The following is a 21,321-nucleotide window of genomic DNA, read 5'->3' on the forward strand; positions in this document are numbered from 1 at the left end:
GCTTAGGGCAAGCTAAGAACACAAAATAAAAATCTTGAAATGAAACAACTGTAGATCCAGTAGGACCAAGACATATGGGTTCTAGTCCCATTCTGACAAGCTATGATCAAAATCAAATAGATCAACCTATCAGGCCTTCAATTTCCTCTTTTACAAAATAAGACTCTCTAAAATCACTTTCCATTTCCAGAATCCCCAGGAGACACAGCTTGAGCTGTGTATTTAAAAACAAAACAGGGGCGCCTGGGTGGCTCAGTTGGTTAAGCATCCGACTTCGGCTCAGGTCATGATCTCATGGTTCGTGAGTTCAAGCCCCGCATCAGGCTCTGTGCTGATGGCTCAGAGCCTGGAGCCTGTTTCAGATTCTGTGTCTTCCTCTCTCTCTGACCCTCTCCCGTTCATGCTCTGTCTCTCTCTGTCTCAAAAATACATAAACGTTAAAAAAAAAATTTTTTTTTTTTAAACAAAAACAGGGGCACCTGGGTGGCTCAGTCGGTTGAGCGTCCCACTTCAGCTCAGGTCATGATCTCACAGTTCGTGGGTCCGAGCCCCACGTCGGGCTCTGCGCTGAGTGCTCAGAGCCTGGAGCCTGCTTCGGATTCTGGGTCCCCCTCTCTCTCTGCTCCTACCCTGCTCATGCTCTGTCTCTGTCTCTCAAAAGTGAATAAAGATTTTTTAAAAATTAAAAAAAAAACCAAAACTCTACAGATAATTCTGAAACATGTCCTTCATGAATAAATACCACTCTAATACAATAAGGAGCAACTGCAAATTTTCAACAATGATGATATAAGAACACATTTGCATTTGGAAGGCTAATAATAAGGCTGCAGTGTGTAAGATAAACGAGAAAGTGGCAAAAGAAACAATACAGAAAGCTATGTAGCTGATGTATAAGATTACATTCTGAACACCATATTTAGTACTATAGTATATTCAGAAGTTGTTAACCAGCTAGGGTTCTGACACACAAAAAAGTTAAAGAAATGTAGCTAATACAAAAGAACATACTAAAACTGTCTTCGAGATATGAAAGCCTGCTATGTAGAAAATGGAAGAGGGCGCCTGGGTGGCGCAGTCGGTTGAGCGTCCGACTTCAGCCAGGTCACGATCTCACGGTCCGTGAGTTCGAGCCCCGCGTCAGGCTCTGGGCTGATGGCTCAGAGCCTGGAGCCTGTTTCCGATTCTGTGTCTCCCTCTCTCTCTGCCCCTCCCCCGTTCATGCTCTGTCTCTCTCTGTCCCAAAAATAAATAAATGTTGGAAAAAAAAAAAAAAAAAAAAAAAAATTAAAAAAGAAAATGGAAGAGACATTCCAAGTCACCCCAAAGTCAAACATCACTGAGTAGAAGTTCTAAGGAAGAATCTGAGGCTCAATACAGCAAAGGTTTCACAAAGTTGCAAACTCTTAACTAGTTAAGTTCAAACAGACACTGAATGACCACCATCAAAGGATACTATAGAGGTGTTACATTAGGTGGAAGTCTGAACTAGACTTAAATCATGGTCATTCCAAGACAAAGTTTCTAAGGATACTAGAAAAGAACATTTAAAACGTAAATTTCTTCAGTGTGATAAGGCTACATTTTATGATTTCAATTATACATTTTATAAAGGGTAAAACTAAAAGACAATAAAAAGATCAGAAGTTCAGGGGAAGAGAAGAGGTTTGAATATGATACAAAGGTGATTTAAAAAAAGGTGATTTAAAAGGTGATTTAAAAAAATCACCTTTGGGGCGCCTGGGTGGCGCAGTCGGTTAAGCGTCCGACTTCAGCCAGGTCACGATCTCGCGGTCCGTGAGTTCGAGCCCCGCGTCGGGCTCTGGGCTGATGGCTCAGAGCCTGGAGCCTGTTTCCGATTCTGTGTCTCCCTCTCTCTCTGCCCACCCCCCCCGTTCATGCTCTGTCTCTCTCTGTCCCAAAAATAAATAAACGTTGAAAAAAAAAATTTAAAAAAAAAAAATCACCTTTGTAATTATTATTGAAATAATATCACCAGTGAAATTTTTCTACAGGATACTGTAATCTAGGATGCATACATCATGCATCTGGCAAAATCCATAAAACTTTTGAAGGACAAAGAATGAACTGTAAAGGTATACAAATTTAAAAAAAAAATCATTTAGGTCAGGGAATCCCTAGGAAGGAATATAAACAAACAGAAGATCTAACTGTATTATAAACCTCATTGAGGGGGTAAAAAGGAAAAGGTCCTAACCTAGGACCTTTGGAAATGAGTGGCATCTCTAAGACTAAAGGCAAAATATTCTGCACATAAGCACTTACACTGACAGTTATTTCCCATTAGAGTAAAAATTAACAATTCTAATACTGCTATACATTTATACTGGAATTAAACAGGGGCGCCTGGGTGGATCACTCAGTTAAGCATCTGACTTTGGCTCAGGTCATGATCTCACCGTCCTGAGTTTGAGCCCCACATCAGGTTCTGTGCTGACAGCTCAGAGCCTGGAGCCTATTTGAGATTCTTTCTCTGTCTCTCCCCGGCTCGTGCGCGCGCACGCTCTCTCTCTCTCTCAAAAATAAACATTAAAAAAATTATAATGGAATTAAACAATTAAATAAATGGGTGATGGATGGCCATGTTTGTCAGTGCTGCAGTGGGTATTTACAGATCAGCAAGAGGAGGAGCTAGAATAATCCAGTGGTAATATAATGGATTGGAAGGAGACTCAAAACATGAACTCATGTTTAGCTTAGTATAGATACAGATGATTACACATAGAAATACTCATGGATATGTGTATATATACAGGTTAGTATACACATACGTATTTTCTTACTCTGTCAGCTGAGACAGCTAAATAAAATAACATACCCCAGTAGCAATGAGCACACATCATACCCAAATACAGGCTTCTAACACCATTCTCCAAAAACAATTCTAGGAATGGGGTACGAAATAAGTAAGAGTCTGTAGTATTTTGTAATGAAAGGAAGGAAGGAAGGAAGGAAGGAAGGAAGGAAGGAAGGGAGGGAGGGAGGGAGGGAGGGAGGGAGGGAGGGAGGCAGAAAGAAAGAAAGAAAGAAAGAAAGAAAGAAAGAAAGAAAGAAAGAAAGAAAGAAAGAAAGAAAAAGAAAGAGCTCACACACACACACACACACACACACACACACACACACACACACACACACAAAAATACACCACCGTATTGGGATATACGAGGGAAAAGATAGGTTCCCGATGGCCAAAGCTAAAATATATTTTTAAATGTTTATTTCTGAGAGAGAGAGAGGGCGTGAGAGCACACACAAGAGGAAGAGACAGAGGATCTGAAGTGGGCTCTGCTCTGACAGCAGTGAGTGTGATGTGGAGCTCAAACCCACGAGCTGTGATACCATGACCTAAGCCAAAGTTGGATGCTCAACCAACTGAGCCACCCAGGCGCCCCAAGATTGTAAGATTTAATTTTTATTTTATTTAAAAAAATTTTTAATGTTTTACTTATTTTTTTTTCTTTTGAGAAAGAGAGCAAGGAGGGGCAGGCAGAGGGAGAGAATCTTAAGCAGGCTCCACCCCCAGTGCACAGTCAACGAGCCTGATGTGGGGTTTCTGTCTCAATGACCATGAGATCATGACCTGAGCCGAAATCAAGTTTACGTTTAACCAACTGAGACACCTAGGCAGTTCTAAATAGTTGTTTTAAGAACACTTTTAGATTTATTGAAAAATCAAGAATATATTCTAGAATTCCCATTTATCTATTATTAATCTTATGTTACCATATTACAATTTATAAATCAATACATTATTATCTAAAATCTACACTTTATTTATTAGCTTTTACCCAGTATCTTTTTTTCTGTTCTGAAATCCCTTTAGAATACCAATTAGATTTAATTTTCGTGTCTCCTTAGGCTTCTCTTAGCTGTGGCAGTTTCTCAGACCTAACTTTCCTTATTGTTGATGACCTGGGCAATTTTGAGGAGTACTGGTCAGGTATTAATAGATTTTTCTTTACTGGAATTTATCTGATGTTTTCCTCCTTATTAGGTTGGGGTTTGGGGAGAACACAGAGGTAAAGTACCATTTTTATCATGTTATACCAAGGGTATATACTGTTAATATGATTTAGTGCTGTCAATATTGACTTGATCACCTGGCTGAGGTATTTGTCAGGTTTCTCCACTGTATTCTTTTTTCCTCACCCTTTCTATACTGTATTTTTTGAAAAGAAGTCACTATGCACAGTACATATTTAAGGAGTGGAGAGTTAGGTTCTCTTCTTGAGGGCAGAATATTTACATAAATTATTTGGAATTCTGCTTGGGAGATATTTTTTTCTTTTGTCATTCAATTATTTATTCATATCAGTATGACTCAAATATTTATTTTTATACCTGTACTACTTTATTTTGTTGCTTAAATTATTCTTAGCCTGGAGCCTGCTTCGGATCCTGTGTCTCCCTCTCTCTCTCTGCCCCTCCCCTGCTCTCAAAAATAAATAAAATAAATAAATAAAATTTTTTTTAAATCTTACAATCTTTTCTATAGCCACTATTGCTTTGTTACCTTGGAATAGCAAAAGGGAAAGTATTTAGTTGAGGTATGTATTTAAGTTGAAATATCAGAACTTACAAGATCCCATCTAATTATTTTTAAATTAAAAATTTTAGGGGCACGTGGATGGCTCAGTCGGTTGAGCATATGACTCCGGCTCAGGTCACGATCTCACGGTTCATGAGTTTGAGAGCCCCATGTAGGGCTTTGCGTAGACAGCCTGGAGCATGCTTCAGATTCTGCCTCTGCCTCTCTCCCCCTCTCTCTCTCTCTCTCTCTCTCTCTCTCTCTCTCTCTCTCTCTCTGCCTCTCCCCTACATGCGCTCACTTGCGCACATTCTCTTTCAAAATAAACAAAAAAAAATCTTTTTAGAAACTAAATTAAAAATTTTGTGTTAACAAATTTACTGTCATTTACTCCTGGTTAAACTTTAACACACTAAACAATCACTCTAATGGTTCTAGAACTCACCAATTTATAAATAATCCTCACCTGCTATCTCTGTTCAATATGAACATATTGTATCTATTCTGCTTAAAAGTAGTAACAGCTCAGAGTACTTTAAATGCAAAAATCTGTCAAATTAACCTAATCTGCAGACCTACTATGGTTATCCATCTTAAGTCACTAAATAAGCACAATTCTAGACTTTTAATTTTAGTGTTCCAGCACAGTGGTGGCATTAAAATACACACCACTATGCCTGGCATGGCTACATACTCCTAAAAAATACATTCTGATGTGGAGGCTGGGGCAAGGAAAAGGTTAAGGACAACAGTTTACTGTGATATATATACATACAACAATACTATAACAATCATGGAACAATATTAGAGCAATGTATTTACAGCACAGTGTATTTAAATAAGTGTTTTTAGGTGTTTGGTAATAGCTGGACTTAAAAATTTTTTAATCACAAGATGAAATAAAAACATTTTTTACTTCTTGTATCGACACTACTACACTACAATCTCATTATAACTATACTACTATTAACTTTACTCTTTGTACAGCTATTGTTACCTTACTTGTACTTTCTATAAATCTTTAGAGTACAAATTAGTTATGTTCAATATATGATCATATCTATTCCAGATCAAAAACCCTTTCAAGTAGGTATTACTACCACTTTATGAATGGCATAACTAAAACTTGGAAAGGTTAACTACTGGTAGATTCTTGCCATCATTCTTTCCATAATACAATTATTTACATATCCTAATTTATGTGCAATATTGAGCTTAGATTGTATACAATGGGAAAATTAGCCTATACCTAAAATTCAGAAATTACTCAAAACCTAACTGAAGCCTTAATCCCTGCCTTATTTTTTTTAAGTTTATTTAAGTTTCTTTGAGAGAGACGGCATAAGCGGGGGAGGGACAAAGAGAGAGGGGCAGAGAGAATCCCAAGCGCACTCTACGCTGTCAGCACAGAGCCCAATGTGGGGCCTGAACTCAGAAACCCTGAGACCATGACCTGAGCCAAAACCAACAGTTGGATGCTTGACCGACTAAGCCACCCAGGCGCCCATCCTGCCTTATTTTTAAATAGCAGAAGAATAAGAAAATTAGCCTATTTAACAACTCTTTCTATTCACCTACAAGTACAAATACTAATTTTCGAATGCAACAGAAAAGAAAGAATGCCATTTTTTATTGAATAGATCATAAACAGAGTAAGCAATATTTTAACTAAAACATATGTCATTCATAATTAAAGAGGAATTTTGATAGCCTCTAACAGTTGTAAAAAAAACAAAACACTTGCCCCTTTCCAAAAAGTCTTCATTGTATATTTTCTCAATGTATATTAACCCCCTGAAAGAAGTATAATTTCTAATGTGTTTCAAAGGGTATTTTCTTTTACATAAATGTTTCATCAATAATCCTGAAAATATAGTCCTTCATTCTTTCAAAAGAATGACCTCTATAACAAAAGTTATCAGCGTTCTCTTTCCAGAGTCTATCTTGTGTACCTGAAAACTGGCAATAGGTCTAGAGATCTACATAGGAGTCCACTATTTCTCTGTACAGTAATTGTTTTAAAACACTCAAGTTTGACAGTTAAGCTCTATTTCTTCTTATCACTGTTTATTTGGCTTAACATAAGTCAGGAAAGATTAGCCAGCTGGTTTGATTTAAACAAATATATTTCTATACTCTGATGCTAAAGTATGATTTTTTAACATTTTTCTTAGTTCCAGAAGTAATATTTCTAGTAAGCTATGTGAGAATAGGGAACTCAACATCCTCATATGTTCTACACCCATTCCATGGATCACTAACCTTGCTGACTACCCATTTGCTTTTGAATGTAAATATCTGAACTGAGGTTTATGAACATCTCAAAAATTTTGTTAAGTATTTGACAGTATGAGTCCTCAACTCTCTTTACACTTAAACATATTCCCAAGCTTCTTATGTTTTTTCTGGTTAAACACATACACACGTACAAACAACAAAGTTTGTCTCTATTTGTTATATATACACAATTTTTAAAAAAATTTTTTAACATTTATTTATTTTTGAGACAGAGTGTGAGCGGGGGGGGGGGGGGGTGCGGGGTGGAGACAGAGGGATGGGGGGGGGCGGGGAGACACAGAATCTGAAGCAGGCTCCAGACTCTGAGCTGTCAGCACAGAGCTCAATGCAGGGCTTGAACTCACGAACCATGAGATCATGACTTGAGCTGAAGTCGGACGCTCAACCAACTGAGGCACCCAGGGGCCCCTATACACATAATTTTTAAACTACAAACTATAAGAGAAAAATTTTTCCTTACATGGCTTGGATTGAAAAATTTCTAAAGGCAAAGTATAATCAGGTTAGAAAAAAATAACCGATGCCAAGAAAATCAGTATTTACAGAGTGTGCTCTTATATAAACTCTTTAAAATGTTTGGTGATCTTTACTTTTACTACTTCTTTAGGTTAAAGTTGGCAAGTTTTACCTTCAGTAAATCATTAACAACATCATCTAGTTGCTGTTAACTTATTGGTCTTTAGTACTAAACATAAAATTCCTAACATAAATAACTTGTAGGGATAACTCTTCCATCTCCAGAGAAATGTTAGTAAAACTGACATTGCTCTTAAATTAGAAGCTTGTTTTCACTTGCATTTAGCAGTTATACTTTCAAATCCTAACTATAAAATAAACTTGTGATGATCAGATGTTAAAGAAATAATTTTATTAGAATCAAGAGAAACAAAACTTATTCTCCACTCCTATTCCACTCCTTTAAAAAGAAAAAAAGAAACCTCTTTTTAAATGTTGCTTCTCAGCTATTTAGAATTAGTTTTTCTTAGTATGTATGAGTGGGTAGAGACTGAGGAACCATACAGAGTGGTTCATCTCTAGGGCTGCTGTTCAGTATGAGGAAGAGAGAACAGGTAAAGAGAATTTTTAAAGGAAGAAATGAAATGATTTATTAGAATAAAATAAAGACATCCAGCAAAGGACCTTTCTTTTTCCTCCTGTTCTCTATATCTTGCCACACTTCCTGACCCCACAGAAATAAATACAAGAGTCCTATTCCTATCTGATATACCAAAGTGGGTATAGCCTGCATACTAACTGCTTATTTCTATACTGAATACACATTAAATTCCTAAAAATTTAGAAACTAAGACCTCTCTCTTTCAGTATACTCTATAGTCCATTTGTAACATATCAAACATTTCAAGGGTCCTTGGACTGAACACCATAATAACTCAATAAATATGAAGGAAGCAGTTACATTTCTGCAGTGCTGACTCTAATGTATACACTGCATGGCAGCTTTTTTAAAATACAGCAAGCCCAGGGCCCCTGGGTGGCTCAGTCAGTTAAGCAACCGACTTCAGCTCAGGTCATGGTCTCACGGTTCATGAGTTCGAGCCCTGCGCTGCGCTGGGCTCTGTGCTGACGGCTCAGAGCCCGGAGCCTGCTTTGGATTCTGTGTCTCCTTCTCTCTCTGCCCCTCCCCTGCTCATGCTCTGTCTCTCTCTCTCTCTCAAAAACAAATAATCATTAAAAAAATTTTTTTAAATAAACAAATAAAATAGAGTAAGCCCTACAAAAAACAGCTACAGACAATAAACAGAATTTTTTTTTAATTTTTAAAATGTATATCTCAACTAAGATCTTCCAGAAATATAAACATTAATTAAAGACACTGGCACTAATAAATACAAAGTATTTTTACCTGTGTTTTTCAAACATGTGTAGACTGCTACATAGCAGGATTTAAACATAACTCTTCCATTATTTAGCCACTGAATTGTTTTTAATGGGAACTTATCAAGGCACATCCAATGGTGTAAAAGGAGCTAGAGTGTATATCAAGTACAGGTGCCACAAAATTATAAAATATTAGAGCTAAAAGGTACCACCTCAAGGATAAGTGCAACTTATTCATCTCACAGTTGGAAGGAAATGAAGTTCAGAGAGATTAAGGGACTCCATCATGTTTGGCCAGCTAAGTAAGGGTTGAGAAACATGCCAGTGTCTCTTGCTTCAACAACCTACTGCTCCTTAGCACAACAGAAGAAAATGAAAATTTGGGGGTGGGGAGGTTCTTTTTTAAATCCCTTATAATATCTTTATGAGAATAAATTTTATGTTTGATTTTTTAAGTATTTTCTAGTTACATAACACAAAGAACAGGAAATGTAAATCATGGAAAGAAATAAAGTCCCTGTAATTCCAAGATCAAATAGTTACCACTTTTTTTTATCTTTTGGGAAAAATAAATTACAATAAGGTATTATATGCTGTAACTCAAAAAGCAGGGGAATATAATAATATGAATAATAAGAAATTTCTTATTCCATGAATAAACACCTCACTATTCTTCTAGTAGTATAGTATATACTATATTCTTCTAATGAAAGGTTCACTTCTGAAAGACCTTTGAAAAGATTTATAAACAGTGGATTATTTATGCAAAAAATTCTTTGCTTTAAAAATTATCAACATTATCCTTAAGATAAGTCTTTAAAAGCTAAAATCTTTTAAAACTATTTCATTTACAAAAAAGTTTATAGAAACATCTATTACATGAATTATCAATCATGGCAAATATTTTTATATGGCCCAAAAGGTCTCTGCTTACGTATACATTAAATATACAGCAGGGCCCCCACAGACCAATCAGTCTGATAAAATCTAAAAACCTAGGAGGTCAGAAATGCAAACTGTGACAAAAAGGATCTAACTGTGCTGCAAATGCATGAATAACATCACAGAAGAGAGTAAAAGGAAAAAGTCCTGATCCAGGTAACTCTGGAAATGCATGGTATATGTAAAGCTAAGAAGTCTTGCACATAAGACCTACACTCTAGTTGAAAAACTTATCTCCCATGGGAATATAGGTTAACAATTCTGATACTATTGTATGTACATACTAGAACCAAAAAATTAAGTAAATGGGGCGCATGGGTGGCTCAGTCAGTTAAGCGTCCTACTCTTGATCTCAGCTCAGGTCTTGATCTCAGGGTTGTGAGTTCAAGCCCTGCATTGGGCTCCATGCTGGGCATAAAGCCTACTTAAAAAAAAAAAAATTTTTAATAAGGACAAATGGAGAGAGCCAGCTTTGTCCCTGTTGCAGTGAGCATTTACAGATAAGCAAGGGGAGGAGGCTAGAATGATCCATGTGGTAATATAACAGATTAGAGGTAAAGCCAAATTATAAAACCAGGTTTAGCTTGGTATAGATACAAATGACTACATACAGATTTATGGATGTGTGTATAGATATGCACATACATTTTCTTGCTTGATCAGCTATGACAGCTCAATAAAAGCAACAAGACCTCTCAGTAGCAATGAGCACATTTAGTACCCAAATATTCGTTTCCAACACCATTCTCCAATAAAGGGAACTGGGGTTCCTTAGAGAGACAGCTGATTCTGGGACTAGGGCAGGAAATATACAAGATGAGTCTGGAGTATTCTGAAGTGCCAGAGAGTAGGAAGTGCTCAAAAACCAAACACACCAAAAATAAACCGTCTTGATGATGCACAGGAACCAACAGAAAGGTTCCCAATGGCCAAAGCTAGAACAATTTAAGCAACAAAGTAGTACTAAATTATAACCCCAAGTATAAAAACAAATATTTAGGAGTCCATACTGACATAAATAAGTGACTGAATAAGTCAACAAAAGAGAAAAAAATCTCTCATGCAGAATTCCAAATAATTTATGTAGATACTCTGTTCTCTTTAAGTTTGAGCTGTGCAGTGACTTCTTTCTAAAGAATAAAATATGGAAAGTATGGAGAGGAGAATAACTTTACAGTGAAGATACCTGACAAATACTACTTCAACCAGATGATGAGTCAACATCAACTATAATAAATCATATTAATAGTATAGTATATACATGATAAAAATGGCACTTCACCTCTATGGTTTTCCTCCCATCCACAACTCTAGTCTAATCATGAGGAAAACAGGAGACAAATGACAATAGAGAAGTATCTATAACACCAGACCAGTATCCCCCAAAACTGCCCAAGTCATCAAGACAAGTCTGAGACACTGCCACAGTCAAGAGAAGTTTAAGGAGACACGAAAGCTAAATGTAATTGGTGTCCTAGATGGAATTCTAGAACAGAAGAACAGTAGGTAAAAAGCTAAAGAACTCTTGGGGCGCCTGGGTGGCACAGTCGGTTGGGCGTCCGACTTCAGCCAGGTCACGATCTCACGGTCCATGAGTTCGAGCCCCGCGTCAGGCTCTGGGCTGATGGCTCAGAGCCTGGAGCCTGTTTCCGATTCTGTGTCTCTCTCTCTCTCTGCCCCTCCCCCGTTCATGCTCTGTCTCTCTCTGTCCCAAAAATAAATAAACGTTTAAAAAAAAAAATTTAAAAAAAAACAAACAAAAAACTAAAATTAAAACCGTAATAATAATAATAATTTAAAACTTTTATAAGGAATCAAGAGCAGAAAATGCCTAACCTGAGAGTTAGAAAACATGGAAAAAGTAGCAACTCTGCCACTAATTTTGAAATCTTGGACATGACTCATCTTTTCTGGTCTAAGATTTACACCTATATATTGAGAGAGATAAAACAGCCTCTGAAACCATTATCCCTATACCTACTGTAAAGTCACAGAGTAAATCTCTTTTTCTAGTAGCTCATAATATTAAACAAAGAATTCTGTAGTACCTCTAATTTCAAAGAGAAAAATAAAAGCCAGGTTCAATGACATGGGCGATTTCCATAATAGCTCTGCCACTTCTACTAAAGACAACTGGTCAAGAATCCAGTTGAATCCAAAACACTAAATGATCCATGATGGGCAACTTCTGATAGCCTACATTGCCCAATAACCTCTGTTCCGGAAGATATCCTTCCAGAAAGGATAGGCCAAGGCAGACTTTCCCCGTCCCCAACCAACCATTCGTTCCACCTGTAACCAACAATAATTTTACCAGGGATGAAAACCTGACCCAGGGAAGCTGATCTACTGTACAGTCAATAACCAGGCCTTCTGTTACAGAATGTGAAGAGGATCTAGAGAAGAAAGGTCAAGTAGAGGAGTTGGGACCAGGGGAAACCTAGAGGAAAGATCTGCCATTTGCAAATCAAAATTATAGGGGGCAAAGTGAGCAAAAAACATTGGTAAAAAAAGAAAAACCAGTCTGTACTGCACAAAGAGAAGCATAGCCAAGAGAGTATAATCTTTTTAAAAAAATTTTTTTAATGTTTATTTTGGAGAGAGAGAGAGAGAGGGCGGGCACGTGCAAGTGTAAGTGGGGGAGTGGCAGAGAGAGGGGAAGACAGAAAATCCAAAGCAGGCTCCACACTGTCAGCACAGAACCCGGCATGAGCTCAAACTCACGAATAGTGAGATTATGACCTAAACTGAAATCAAGAGTCGGATGCTTAACTGACTGAGCCATCCAGGCACCTCTGAGAGTATAATCTGAAACCAAAAGATTACAATTTCACAAGGGTTGGCTAGGCTTTATTTTCTGACCTTGAATATTCATAAGATTGCCTACTATTTATTTAAAATAACCTTTTATTTGATATACTTTGACTGGGTTTTCTAATTCCTGCAACCAACAAGCCCTTACTAAAACAAGCTCTGACTACTGTGACTTTGCTTATTCCCCTCACCAGTTTTAAATTACAGTTCATTACTAGTTGCTGGAATTTAATAAACTTGTATTCAAACTGAATATCATTTGAAGTCTCATACAAAGGCTTTCACAGGGAATTTTTTTTTTTTTGAAAGAGAGCAAGCGAGCATGAGTGGGGAGAGGTGCACAGAGAGAGAAAAAGTGAGAGAATCCTAAGCAGGCTCATGGAGCCTCACGTGGGGCTCGATCCCGCAACCCTGGAATCATGACTATGACCAGAGTCACAGGGAATTTTTAAAGGAATATATCAGTATTTTTTTAATCCACATATTTGTAGCCTTCAAGAAATTGTGGTTTTTTTCCTCCTTAAAGACTCTAGGCTTCTTGTAATAAGAAACCATAAAAAATGACTTTATAACTGGTTCCTAATACCTATTTCTCTAAATCTATTCAATAAAATTCTTGAGTTTCCTTAAGAATTCAGGAAGCTGAATGCAACTGACTGTACTGTGGTTAACATTATAGAAGTTGCACAATAATCTAGAAAAAAATCCTGACCACCAGTCAGATCAAGATTTACATATTTTCTCTAGAGTTTTAGATTACCCATTCTAAGAAACAATACATTAGAACATGTAAAAAGTTGCCCTTCTATTCTGTAATTGCAAATACATAAAAATTTCACATAATAGAGACAAACCAGTAATCTCTAGTTATAAACTAATATTCTACAGGGCAATATACCTCAAATATAGCTAAAGAATTTATCTGTTAAGCTATCTGTATACAATCATCTTACAATAACTTCAAAGACACAGGATATGTCTTGTGTTTTTAATTATTTCTAGCTTCTACTCAAAATTATGAGTTTATACAGAAAAAGCTAAATAATATCCCCTATTGAAAATCTTAAATAGAACAGACACATAAATAGGCAGGGACACACATTTTCTTTCAAGTCCTTTAACTCAATAAAGATAACCCAAACACATTCTTACCATTCTGTTGCTTCCTAAAGCCTACTGGCAAAACTCTAGATTGACTGTAAAAATATATTTAAAACTATACAAAACATTCTGATCATACCAAACTTATAAATTTATTTTGTAATACAATCACTTTCTCTCTTTGGGGTCTGGTATTAACAACTGAGCTTACATTTTTTTTTATACAGGCATGTAAAAACATTATCCTACCACCTGATAATGTGTTCAGACAACCAACGTGATCATGAGGCACACCCTTCTTCCCCAAATCCCCCACCATACCAATTATCTCTCCACAACTCCTGAGTTTAGTGAACTATGTGAATGATTATGTCACTGATTCAACATTTCTTTTGAAAACTTAAAATCTAGTTTTAAGTAAAAAAAAGGAAATAATCACTAGTACTAAATTTCATAAATTCAAAGTATTAAAAGTTCAACTAATGGCATAAAAAAAACTCTACTATGAAAAGCATGCTAAATTTTTCTCTGACATTTTCAAAGCAGGATAAGGTTTACATTTCTCCAAAGATACATCAACCAACAGAAAGACATGGTTCCTCCAAAGAGCTTGAGTTCTATTGTACATGTTGCTATGATAATGCACACAAGGAGTAATCAGTCAATCTTGGGAAGATAGGAAAGAATTCTCAGAGTATAGAATTTCTAAATTTAAACATCTTACTCCTTTTGCAGACAGAGAAAGGAAGATAACCAGGGAGATGGGGTAAGAGTGGACTAGAGCAGGCATTTAGGCATATAAGAAAGCCTCAAGTAAAAGAATATAACAAGGAACTAATAATCTGTTTAGAATATCGAGAAACAGACAGTAAAAGAATGTTTAAAAATCGTGCAATAATTCATTTTACTTTCTTAAATTTTTTAAAACTTTTATTCATTTTTGACAGACACAGAGAGACAGAGCACGAGTTGGGGAGGGGCAGAGAGCAAGGAAGACACAATCCAAAGCAGGCTCCAGCCTCTGAGCTGTCAGCACACAGCCCAATGAGGGGCTCAAACTCACAGACCACAAGATCATGACCTGAGCTGAAGTTGGACGTTTAACTAACTAAGACACCCAGGCCCAAATAATTCATTTTAAAGAGTAGATTTTATTCTAAAAACATTTATTCTAGCTACACTGTAGGAGTCCATTGGGGAAAGAGTACACTAGCACTGCAGAAAGCAAGTTAGGAAGCATTTCCAGTAATCCAGAAAAGAGATGACAGAGATGACTAAATTTAAGAAAGCAGCACTGAGAAAAAAGAAATAAAGTTGAATCATAACACTGGTAGGAGAGGAGGGTGTAGTGAAGAAGTAATTGAAGATTACTCCTGTTTTTCCAGACTGGGCAAGTGAAAGATACAATTAAGTGAAAAGATAGTGTTGAATATTGGATGTGTGCGAAGGAAGCAATGGTAAGTTCAATTTTAGACATGTTCCATTGAGTTTACTGTGGAGAAAGCAAATGAATATATCTTGCAAGCAGTCTGAAGCCTAAGAATAATCTGATTGGAGATATATACATTTGGAAATCCATCAATATAGAGATGATAATTTAAACCACAGCACTGTGTGAGAATATCAACAGAGAGCATACAAAATAAGAAAGAAGTCAATAACCAAAGCCCAAGCAGTGCCAAAAGCAAGGGGAAGGGCAAAGATATATTTATATATTCATTTGAATTACAGAAATCAAATCATGTCAAAATTTTTTTTAACAGATAAGAAAACTAACAACCTCAGAAGTTAAAAACATTTACCCAGCATCATACTACCAGCTGAGAATTCTACTGGAAGGAGACTGGGATGTTCCTCAAATCTAGTTCTTTTGCAAATAATCTACAAATAAAACTTCTAAAAATATTAAGATTCTAGATTAAATAAGATAGCATTTTAAAGATAAAAACATTATCCAGTCATGAATGGTGACTTAAAAAACTTTATAAAATATTACATTTGGTTCATTTAACTTGACTCTTCATATCCATATATATATTTTGAAATGTTTATTAAGAAGATAATTCAGGTGTTGACTATAATGTTTTTCAATGGCACTTTCCACTCTCATTGCCAATAAGCTATTAGCATGACCCTTTCTCTCCAACTGAAAATTTAATCATAACAAAATAATTCATGCCTTTATATTCTGATAAGTGTCAGTTAAAATAACATAAAAAATACATTTACAATTAAGAGGAATGATAATATAGGACAAGTGAAAAGAAGCAAACAACAAAAGCTGAATCAGTTCTCCAACTTCACATAAATGGTAAAAATAGTACCAGGGAAAATAAATTTCTGGAAAAGACTTAACATTTACAAGAAACTACATTAGACGGACAGTCATAAAGAAAGCATATTCACCATAGCTTTCTGAAATGTACTACATCAAATTTGGCCCAGCCAAAAGACCTGAAAGGAAAAACAACTAAAATCTAGATACATTACTCTTTCATCTTTTAAGGTTAACACTTGAAACCTAGTAAACCCTGTTTCGTATCTTCTTATGCATCACTGTATCTTGTACCCATCCTCATGAAGTGTATCTGAACCAGTAACCCAATTTTTACTTCTGCTCAAACCATAGCAACACTTCATCAACACAACTAAAACAATGTCAAGTCTCTTTTACCCTCATTCTTCAATTCAAATTGGAATTATTCCAATTTCTCTGACTTCAGCTTCTTAGAAAAAAAAGCTGCTTAAACTAATGTTTTACTAATAAGTAGAAACTAGTCCTCACTGTCACAGGAGTGTCAACAAAAATAATTTCCAAATGGTCAAACTTCAGGCTGGGGTGAATGTCATAAGAAGAAAACATACCTAGTGCATACTGAAATCAAATCAGAAAGTTCCACTTTCAATCATGACAGAATAACAAACACTGAATATCCTCTTGCCATACACAACTAGACAACTGGAAAAAACACAGAAACAATTATTGTTAGACAACAGACAATATGTAGTGCAGGACTATGACCTATAAGAGAGAACAAACAAATAAGATAAGCCACACTATGATCACACTTTCCACATGGAAGTATCATTAGTACTGCAGAACAGGAAGCCGTCTTGCTGAGCAGAGAGAGAGAAAAAAAAGAGTGTTTGGGGAAGTGAGGCAGCTGGAATTTGTGGGACAGAGCACCAAAGAGGAAGAAGCAAAACAGAAAAAGACAGAGAAACACCAAATATTTGTGTAAGGGTCCCCTGGAATCTTACATGTACAAAGCTGCACATGTAAAACATGAGATTCCACAAGACCAACTGTTTTCATGAGGCTAGAGTCTTCCTTCAGGTTTCAACTAGCCAGAGTAAAGACCTTTTTAAATGAAACACCAGAAAGGCCATGCCAAGAAGTAAGGCTAAACTAAACCTAAAATACAGGCTACTCTGGACATCCCCCTAATACAGCTAAAACATAAACCTTAACAGGATCAAGCATATAATCAAGTAAATTAACTGCCTGTCAGAACAAATTTCAATACTTTTAAAGAAAGAGAACAAAATCCAGACCCTCAGTAATATTTGTATGGTGGACATTATTTTAAGTATGTGAAAATGAATCATAACACACTACAGATAATTCTGCCTACTGAGAGTGCCCTGAACAAATTGCTCAGACTCTTCTCACCACTTTACAAATTTCTCTATGTTAAAATCAGAGATTAAAGAGAAAAGTAGAAGCAGCTTTCCATGACAATGTAAAAGAAATAGTGGTACACAGACCTCACTGAAGGCACATACTTCACTGAAGAAATAGAAAAGTCACAAAACAGATCTTCTCATTTATTACTGAACATTGTAATATCTAATGACATGAGTCATCAAAGAAATATATATATGGTATAGTCTGCTCACCAATTTATAAAAACACATCATTTTTAGAAGTCTATTTATTTTGAGAGGTGGTGGGGGGGGGGGGTGGCGGCAAAGACAGAAGGGAAGAGAGAATCCCAGGCAGGTTCCGTGCTCAGAGAGCAGAGCCCAACTTGGGGCTCAAAGCAGGGCTCAATTTCTCGAACCATGAGATCATGACATGATCCAAAATCAAGAGTCAGACACTTAACTGACTTGGCCACCCAGGCACCCCAAACTTTTTTGAGCTTACAAAAAACTACTAAAATCAGGTTCCTGCAACTAACGGCTCAGCTTCAATTAGTCTCAAATACTAAATGGGTTTTACTGCTGAGGTGCCTGGGTGACTCAGTCGGTTAAGCCTCCGACTCTTGATTTTGGCCCAGGTCATGATCTCGCAGTTCCAGAGTTCAAGCCCAGCATTGGGGTCTGTGCAGATGGTGCCTGCTTTGGGATTTTCTCTCTTCCTCTCTCTGTGCCTCTCCCCTGGCTCACACACATGTGCACGCTCGCTTGCTTGCTTGCTCTCTCTCAAAATAAACTTTAAAAAAGAAAAAATATGGCGCACCTGGATGGTGCAGTCGGTTAAGCCTCTGACTTTGACTCAGGTCATGATGTCATGGTTTGTGAATTCAAGCCCCACATGGGGCTCTGTGCTAATGGCTCAGTCTGGAGCCTGCTTCAGAATCTGTGTCTTCCTCTCTCTCTCTGCTCCTCCTCTGCTCATGCTATCTCTCTCTCAAAAGAAACAAACATTAAAAAAAATTTTTTTAATAAAAAAAACCAAAAGGGTTTTGTTGCTAATGAGTACTTATTGCCATGTACAAAGAAACAACTGTTGTTTCTCTATCCAGAATTTAGATACCTGGTAGCTTATGTAAGCAACAGCCTTTAAACTAAGCAAACAAGAAAACATACAATTAAAATGAACATCTCCTTGCACTAATGCTTATCTATGCATTCAAAGAGAAATTCTCCAGTGCATCACTCAAGAATCTTGAGACATAATTCTGACAAGCCTGGTTATTCTGATTCTAAGTTTAAAGAGAACAAAAAGCACTATAGCACTAGAGACAACAAAATGAAAGTCAACAAAAATGAAGAAAAGAAGAAAATTGTAAGTTACAGAATTTGAACATAAAAAAGAAGCTAAATTATGAGAACATAAAAAGCAGAGAAGTGTGAATCGTTTCACATAAGCAAAAACAGAGATATTCTGGCAATGATGCCAGAAAAGTATCACTACATAACCTCTGTCAGCAAAAATGACTCTGAGTCAAGAAGAAAAAGGTAAATTATACTACAAACACACTCAGATTACAACAGAGAATCCCTTTTGGAAGCCATTCACATCAGTTGAAATAAAAGATGTTGATATGGAAAGGAAAAAAACAAAGAATTCACTGATTATTTCTTAGTCAACGACATGCTCCTCTTACAACCAAAAATGTTATACTAAGGACATTATTTATCTCTCTCCTCTCATTAATCTTGTGCCAAACTACTGGGGCCAATCCAGCTATTATATTCCACAGTCTTTTCCAATTAGTTGAGAAGGTACACCACGCATGAGTTTTCTCTGGTAACCTCTGACTTTAATATACTTAAATGCATTCTAAACACCCCCCCCCCCAAAGTATTTTTTTGCAAATTATCCAAGTTCTCTTTTAAAGTCAAGCTGTAGCATAAGTTTTATACCCCCAATTCATACAGGGCAATTATTCTTCACAGATAAACTAACAAAATGTTCTTTAAAACAATGAACATGAAAACATTTCATCCAATAAGTAAAACAGGTTACTTACCAATAATGCTGATTCTCTGACAGATAAAACCAGATAATCATGATTATGCAATTACAGAGCTTAAACTCAGACCAAAGAACTGTAAAAACTGAGTACCTAGCACCTTCTCCTTGAGAGTTCTAAACCTAGAAACCCGAAAATCCACGGAATTAAGTCTTTACTGGATGAGGTAAACCAGGAGTAGTTCAGACTATGAATTAGAATATGGGAGTTCTTTATGTACCTATAGATATCTGCCTCTATCTTATGTGTGCCAATAGTTCCTCATACTTTCAATAAATAACTTTAAAACCTTAATTGTGAGTTAGGAAATGGGGACTGTATAATGCCACCTATGCTATCTACTTCTGAGTTGGAGTGTCAAATGAGAAATTCAGTGAAATCACTTGGTACCTTATGAAGTATAACACAAATATAACATTATTTTATCTAGGGCAAGATGGCTCCTCTATTGCTTTCTAAGCAAAATCGATCCCTAATCCTGGAGTTTTCCGGTCCCTTGAAAGAAACTTAGACAAACAGTAAAAGTAGTCTCACAGGAAGTGAATCTACAAGACCTCATGAGGATTTTCTCTATGCAGCTTCTGAAACCGATGAAGATATCAGAAGATTGATCATAAGCATAGTGTAAAAGAACATATTGTAATTATTTAAAGTATATTAACGTTTTCAGAGGACCAAGTTTAAAAATACAATTCCTATAAATATTCTCTAATATGGCTTAAAAATGTCTTACCTAGAGACTACATGAGCAATACTCTATTTGATAAACTGGCTTATTCTTAAAACTTTCATTATCTAGAAACTTGAAAATTGGTATAAGCATTAATAATCTTATCAGTGAGTTAACCCTTTAGAAAACCTCAAGAATCCAGAAACTCTTAATCTGACTTTTTATCCTCTGCCTGTTCATGAAAAGTTGTAAGATCTTTAAATGAAGCTATCCAAGGCCATTCAAATATAAATTTAAGTGTTCTTGTACAAGGAGAATACAGAGACAAATTCAGAGACAACTGACCAAATCACATTTCCATTCAAAAATTTATTTTCTAGTGGTTGCCTTGTGAACTGGGAAAAAAGCTCTGAACATTAAAACCCAGGACCTTCTCTATACCTGCTCTCCCTAGAGCAAGAACTTCAAATCTAAGACACCTGATTCAACGCTTCTGATTCAAAATCCACAAAAGGTCAATTCTCAAAAAGAAAAGGCAAATCATAGTTAAGTACATGATCTCAGTCAGTCTGGCTATTAGGCCAAAAAGGTAGTCACCAGGTATTACCTACCACTTTAACAGAATCCTTCAATCTTGAAGATCAGAGAATTTTGAGGTAAAATAATATTTTTTTGATTCCCCACCCACTACTCTTTGAGAAAGCACATCTAGTAAAATAATCCACAGCTGGAATCTTGCCAGAAACAAAGATAATATACAGTCCCCCTTGCTCATAGTTTTCCATTTGGAAAAATAAATATATAAAAGCAAACTGTGGGTTTATATGCTAAAGAAGAGGGATGGCATCTAAAAAGGAAACAGAGTAAGTATCCAAAATGCCCACAAATTCATTTCTCTGGCCTATGGCCTAATTGCCATGAATCAGGTCTAAGGCTAGGATTTTTTTTTTTTTTTTTTAATGTTTATTTTTGAGACAGAGACAAAGCATGAGTGGGGGAGGGGCAGAGAGAGAGGAAAACAGAATCCCAAGCAGGTTCCAAGCTCCAAGCTGTCAGCACAGAGCCCAATGCAGGGCTCAAACTCAGGAGCCGTGACATCATGACCTGAGCCAAAGTCTGGCACTCAAACAACTGAAGGACTCAGGCACCCCTAAGGCTAGCATTCTATACACAATATCTTTTCAAACATTTACAAAGCATTTCATTAGATGACCTTATATGTGATATCCTTGCAAACAAGACAGATAAATTATAGGCTAAATGGTAGGATAGAAGGTTACTGATTTAATAATCAATGTTAACTTAGAGAAGAGTTGTAACTCGAATAAAGAGCTATGTCCTCCTGGCTCCAGACAAAGAACTAGGCCATACTGAGTGTTTTCTATCAATAACATATTTTTTAA

At 36.4% G+C, this 21,321-nt stretch overlaps 1 protein-coding gene across 6 annotated transcripts in view; it reads right to left on the minus strand.

The window, feature by feature from the left end:
- Positions 1–21,321, minus strand: part of ZZZ3 (zinc finger ZZ-type containing 3) — a 102,328-nt gene that overhangs the window by 29,104 nt on the left and 51,903 nt on the right. The window lies entirely within an intron of this gene.

Source organism: Puma concolor, chromosome C1 (genome assembly GCF_028749965.1).
Source record: "Puma concolor isolate L17-30 chromosome C1, mPumCon1.1.hap2, whole genome shotgun sequence".
Taxonomy (NCBI): domain Eukaryota; kingdom Metazoa; phylum Chordata; class Mammalia; order Carnivora; family Felidae; genus Puma; species Puma concolor.